General features: G+C 44.1%; 1 protein-coding gene across 1 annotated transcript in view; it reads right to left on the bottom strand.

Annotated features, from left to right (window-relative positions):
- Positions 1-35: 35 nt before the first annotated feature.
- TTC21B (tetratricopeptide repeat domain 21B) overlaps positions 36-6,708 on the bottom strand; it is a 136,161-nt gene continuing 129,488 nt past the window's right edge. The window contains exon 30 of the transcript XR_007768386.1: positions 36-62. The gene's annotated coding sequence lies outside the window, so the exon portion shown is untranslated. The remainder of the gene's footprint in view (positions 63-6,708) is intronic.

Here is a 6,708-nt window from a genome sequence, read left to right as displayed (position 1 = left end):
CTTCTGTTAAAGATGTTCGTTAGCATCAAACTGGTCACTAACGTTTCTTGAAATGGAAACACCTGTAAATTAAAAAAAAGTATTAATATGTATGCAGTTATGTGTGCACTACAATGCAAAAGTACAAAACGTGAAAATCAATTGTAACTGATTTAACAAGGGGGCCACATTAAGGTTAGATAGGCAATCTTAATTCTGGCATTTCCTCACTTTTCAGTGTTTGACTTTGCAACCTTAATGTTCTCTTAATGTAGTATTTTGTATGTAGTTAGGCAAATGTTGAAGGAATAATTCCCTACTAGCCTGGGTAAAATTAAAGAGTGTGTTACCGCCCAATTCTCTCCCCCCACCTCCATTTTACTAATTATTGTTTTATTCTCTTACACTAGATTGACACAGGTTCACTCCCATACTCCAAACCCATGAATCAATTCTGCCCCCTACCTCTTTGCAGAGGTCCTCTTTTCAGCCTGCAGTCTAGGACTTAGGAGCCAGTTGCTATCCTCCTGGCAGTACAGGATGCCTACAGCTTCCCAGATTTTCCTCCTCTGAACCTGATCATTCTGTTCTCCAGCTCCTCCCTCGTGGTCTCAAAGGATTAGTGGCCTAATTTGTTCTTCTCTCTCTCCTTCCCACCCCAGGAAAAAATATAGCTGTTTTGGCAGTTTGAGTCCCCCTCTTGAGAAAGAAATAATAACTGGGCTGTTCTGCTCCCTGCCTTCCCTATATTTATTCCTTCTAGAGAGGGAACCAACAGCTTTCCTCATCCCACTTGACCCTACTCAGACAAAATTTCCATTCACCATAATCAAGTGGGTGAGAGGTTTTTGAGGTCCTGGCATTAGAGGCCAAAAGAATCATACCAGTAAGTTGACTAAACTCAATACAGTTATTCACTGTCTAATGGGAAAAAGAGGTGCTCTATTTTAAATAAGAAAATACACAGATTACTGTGCACAGCTCCTGAAGAAAATTTGTGCAGCTGGCCCATACACAGTCAGGCGTTTGGTGTAATTACAGTTGGTACAGTTGGCCAGAGCCTGGAGACCCAGTCTAAAAGTAACTTGTGGTATTCCACCCTGAGAGAAGTGCAGCCAGGGGTGGCTCCAGACCCCAGCATGCCAAGCGCATGCTTGGGGCGGCATGCCGCAGGGGGCGCTCTGCCAGTTGCAGGGAGGGCGGCAGGCGGCTCCGGTAGACCTCCTGCAGGCGTGGCTGTGGAGGGTCCGCTGGTCCCGCGGCTCTGGTGGAGCATCCGCAGGCACGCCTGCGGAAGGTCCACCGGAGCTGCGTGACCAGCGACTGGCAGAGCACCTCCCGCAACATGCCGCCCTGCTTGGGGCAGCGAAATGTCTACAGCCGCCCCTGAGTGCTGCACTGCCTCTATTGCTTCAAAGGTTGCCCATGGAGAAAGAGAGAAAAGAGGAAAACAGCTCATTCTGAAACTGTGAGAAAAGAGAAGGATTTTTTTTTAAGATGTGTTAAATAAGGATCTATTATGACTACACCTAATTATAAAAGGTGGTATTGGTGTATCAAGTACTTCTAAGTATTACGCATGATAAGCAAGTTTTAGAACTGCTGGATTAGCTCGTTCTCAATTGGGACATCAGCTATACCTGTCTTTAAACCCAAAATAAAAGATTAGTATAATTGTGCTACTTAATCATATGTCTAACCTCCGAACTCTTCAAAAACAATTAACTTCTCCTCTAGGAAATACTATTTGATTAAACAAGTGATAACATCCTACTTAAACAGAAAGTATTTGCGGAATGAGGAAAGCATAATGTAAATGAGAGATGGGGCAGTTTTGGGAAATATCTGACCTCCTAGGATCGTTCTCCTTAATAAATATTTCTGCTGTTCTGAGTGACTTGGAAATAGGAGGTATTTGGCTACCACTTCCTTGACTGAACATACACTTAGAATTAACTAAGATCCAGGAAGGGTGAGAGAACAATGTAGTCAGAACAAGCCTCCATAACAAGACTGGACAAAAATATTTATCTGTATGCATACAGAATCCTTACACAGGACTCAATGGTAAATGCCTGGACAAAGAGACCTCTGACATCCCCTGAAAAGAGAACTTTGTGGGAGCAGATTATAGGAAAGAATGCCACTACATGTATGAATTATTTACTGAAAGGTAGTTTCTAGAATTTTATACAACCGCAAATGCTGATTGCTATACCAAGAGTTCTTGTTGCGAGAAGAGAGAACAGTTGAAGGACACAGTTGTTGCACCTGTACTATTTCTGCCTCATTGCTGCTACAATTAGAAGCAAGGAGGAATGTATTGCTTTTACATATTGCTTAGCACATTTCTACATCCTGTTGTACAGCATTATGATAGGAAGCAGATAGGTGCCTCGGAAATACATCAAATAGATTAGATGGGAACTACCATGCATTTCTAGAACAAAAGTCTTTAACAAATAAGCCACATAGTTCTAAAGCAGGGGTCGGCAACCTTTCAGAAGTGGTGTGCTGAGTCTTCATTTATTCACTCTAATTTAAGGTTTTGTGTGCCAGTAATACATTAACATTTTTAGACGGTCTAAGTCTATAATATACAACTAAACTATTGTTGTATGTAAAGTAAATAAGGTTTTTAAAATGTTTAAGAAGCTTCATTTTAAAATTAAATTAAAATGCAGAGCCCTCTGGACTGGTGGCCAGGACCAGTGGTGGGGGGAGGGATAGCTCAGTGGTTTGAGCATTGGCCTACTAAACAAGGATTGAGCTCACAACCCTGGGAGGGGGCCATTTAGGGATCTGGGGTAAAAATCTGTCTGGGGAGTGGTCCTGCTTTGAGCAGGGGGTTGGACTAGATGACCTCCTGAGGTCCCTTCCAACTGATATTCTATGACCCACGTAGAGAGTGTGCCACTGAAAATCAGCTTGCGTGCCATAGGTTGCCTACCCCTGGTTTATGCACTCAGTGGCTAAGTGGGCTGGTTCCACAATAAGGATACACATGCTGTATATCGCTCCACCACAGTTCAGGAACCCCACTGCTGCAAATCCATCACTTCCTGTACATTACCAAGAGCCACAGTCCTTTGAAGCAGGAAATGTTTAATGGCCTTGCATATTTGGATCACAACGGCCTCCACTGTGGATTTTCCAACCCGAAAATGATTGTCCACTGACTGATAGCAATCTGATGTTGCAATTTCCAGAGCATGGTTGCCATTCACTTCTCCACTGTCAATGCAACTCTCATTTTGTGTTCACAGGCCAAAGGGCTGGGGCAAGCTCTGTACACAGATACAGGAACCTGCTCTTCTGCATCCAAAAGTTTTCAAGCCACTGATCTTCATTCCAAACCTGCACTATGATGCTATCCCACAAATCAGTGCTCATTTCTCAGGCCCAGAAGTTGTGCTCCACTAGGTGGAGCGGTTCCATGAATGCCAGCAGCAACCTGGCAATTTTTTTTCTGTTATGTCTATCAGCATTCAGTTATAGTGCTCAAATATGTCCACATCTTCCTCATCACTATCCTGATCGTAGCAGTACTTCCTTAATATCTGCAAATACTCCAAATCATACATCCTGTAGGAGCAACGCACATGAGATTTGACCTGAGCTCTGTAGAGTTCATGCTTCTGTCAAGAGAGATGGAGATCAAAAAGCACCAGAAGGGACTGTACAAGATTTTTTTAAAAAGAGCACAAAAACTATGGGATGTGGCAAGTATTATGGGATGGAGAAAGTACCATGGTGGGAACTTGACCCTTAGCTCCCAGAAATCTCTGGGCAAATTGCTGCTCTCACAAAGCATCGTGAAGGCATCCTAAAAAGTACTGCGCCAGATGCCAGCATGGTGCATATTGGGATAACCTGCCTATGGTGCACCACATTTTACACTGATGCGTGCACTCCTGGTGAGTACACGCAGCACCTACACAAGTAGCCAAGTACACAAATCACACAAGACATACAAAAACTTCAGCAGCTGTATGCTGATGTAAGTTGTGTCAACCAAACTTTGTAGCTTAGACATGACCTATGTGTTTTAAAAATATTTGGGATTATTTCTCTTACAAAAGGAGTATACACTAAAAGCCTAGGGACACAAGTACAGGGCACAAAGTATCAATATTCAGTGTCCAGGAACATTGTTAACAAACAGTTCAAGTTGGCTGGCAGTGCCTCCTACTCTTCCAGAACGTCAGGTGCACCTGTACTTAAACCTCTGAAAACCAGGAAATAAGAGCAGCAAAGAGTCCTGTGGCACCTTATAGGCTAACAGACGTTTTGGAGCATGAGCTTTTGTGGGTGAATACCCGCTTCGTTGGACGTATTCACCCACGAAAGCTCATGCTCCATAACGTCTGTTAGTCTATAAGGCGCCACAGGACTCTTTGCTGCTTTTACAGATCCAGACTAACATGGCTACCCCTCTGATACAGGAAATAAGAGTTAAGGTACCAGGGCAAGATCCACTGAGGATATACTGTTTGTTTCAGCAAGGGCTACCCCATGATAAATAGACATGAGGAATGATAAAGTAAATGTGCCATTTTATGAAATATGTTAGGTCCCACCGAACTGTATTCTTTCATTTGTCCCCATGTACTCCAAGTGCCTTTCACTGCATTAGGGACCGTTTCATTGACTGGTACAGAGTACCACAGCTCACAGTGGGAGTTTTGGAGGGGAGCATATGCCCCCCAAAAGCACAAGAGACTCCTTGTTTCTGTGCTGAGTTATGTGGGTTGTGCAAGTAGAGGAGCAAAATATTCTTGGTATGAGGATTTGCAGCAGTCTGGTAGCATACATAACAGTGCACTATGGAGCAGAGGTAGGTGCAGGAGATGTTGACGAGGGAATCCTTAGGCCGAGGTTTAAGGAGGGGTAACTCTGGTTTGGTTTGTGCAAAGCAAGTGAAGTGGCTGAGTATAGGCCAATTGTAGTCAACTGGTGTTCACTAAACTCACCCTAAGCACAACTTTTGATTTAGTAAGGACCCAGTCTGACAATTTCTCCTACTGTGCTCATGTGCTGTGTCCCCACAGTATTCCATATCATCTGGAAAGATAGTGTGCTACAATGTCTGTCAGGGACATCACTCAAGAGGGCACAGTTCAGGTTACAGGAAGGACCAGAAGAGAACTGATATGTACCTTAATTCTATTTATTGGTTTTCAGAGATTTAAGCAGAGGCATTGAATATTCTCGAAGGATATGAGGCACTGCCAGTCAACTTTCATTCTGTGTTCAAGTTTTTGGGCAATGAATTTCCCTTAGTTTTTGAGGAGGTGGTAGTAGCGTGACAGACAGGCATGATTGCAGAGCAGCTGTGTGGGGGAGGAGCGTGACATAAGGTGGCTTCGTTTAAACACCACTCAGCCATCAGCTCTGCCCTCCTTCTGTCCCATCCATGGCCACAGTAGGGCTAGATGGGCCTTAGCATGAAGGAAGGAGAAGACTAATGGGCTATGAAGAGCACATATACCACCTAGAGGCATTAAGGGGGAGTGAAGGGGAGCCCCAGATTCCACACTGCACTTGGAGAGCTCATGTATGGGGAAGAGGATCTGTACAACCCCCTACAATATAGGAGGACTGCAGAGGTATGAAGTGACCCATTCATCTCAATGTATGTTCTCTGCCTCTCTCACCCTAGGCCGTTATGGAATACCAATTTACAAGACAATCTCAGAATGCATATGTAAGGTTAAGATTCTGTCACTGTTAGTTTTAGCAAAAGTCAGGGACAGATCACAGGCAATAAACAAAGATTCATGGAACCTTGTCCCTGACTTTTAGTAAAAATAACTGTGACAAAATGGGGCTGATGGTGGGACGAGAGCCCAAGCCCTGCTGCAGGGAGGGGATTTGGGGGTCCAGCACCACCCACAGCGGGCAACTTGGAGCTGCAGGGGCCTCCCCACTGCCCTTGGAGGCTCAGAGCTCCAGGGTCCCAGCCAGCTGACTGCTTCAGCCCCGGAGCGGTGGGGTTGGAGCTGAGAATGTCACGGAGGTCTCTAGAAATCCATGAAATCCATTACTTACATATAAGCTTTCGAGAACAATTTGTATATTACAATCAGCTTCTTTTTGACAGGGCTTTATCTGAGGAACCCTTTGACCAAATGACCTGAAATTGTACTACTAACACAGGGCTCCTGCTTTTAAGATTTAAAGAATATACACCAATAAAACACTTCCAATTAAAAATAAATAAATTGGTGTTTAGTCAATAAATACCACAGTAACATCAGAAATTGCTACTTGAATCTATGGGCTTGTCTACATGGATGGAGCCGTAATGCAGACTATGGGGGATGTGATTTCTAAAACACACAAATGTTTTGTGCATTAATTGGTCTGTGTAGACCCTGCTGGTGCATGCTAAAGTGTATACAGTTTGAAACAGTATGTTAAAGAACTCTAGGGAACATTATGAAGAGATTACTCATTACAGTATATACTACTGCAGTAAGTAATATATTACTTGTGACAAAGTTCCTCCTCTACCTTGGTGGGTCCTGCGCTTATTGGCAGCTTTGCTCACCTCAGTAATCTCCCCCACAGTCTGGATCAACTCCTCCTGTGTCTGATCAGGAGTTGGGAGGAACCTGGGCCCGCCCTCTACTCTGGGTTCCAGCCCAGGGCCCTATGGATTTGCAGCTGTCTATAGTGCCTCTTGTAACAGCTGTGTGACAGCTACACCTCCCTGGGCTACTTCCT

Source organism: Gopherus flavomarginatus, chromosome 10 (assembly GCF_025201925.1).
Source record: "Gopherus flavomarginatus isolate rGopFla2 chromosome 10, rGopFla2.mat.asm, whole genome shotgun sequence".
Classification (NCBI taxonomy): Eukaryota; Metazoa; Chordata; order Testudines; family Testudinidae; genus Gopherus; species Gopherus flavomarginatus.
This window is presented reverse-complemented; position numbering and strand designations above follow the sequence as displayed.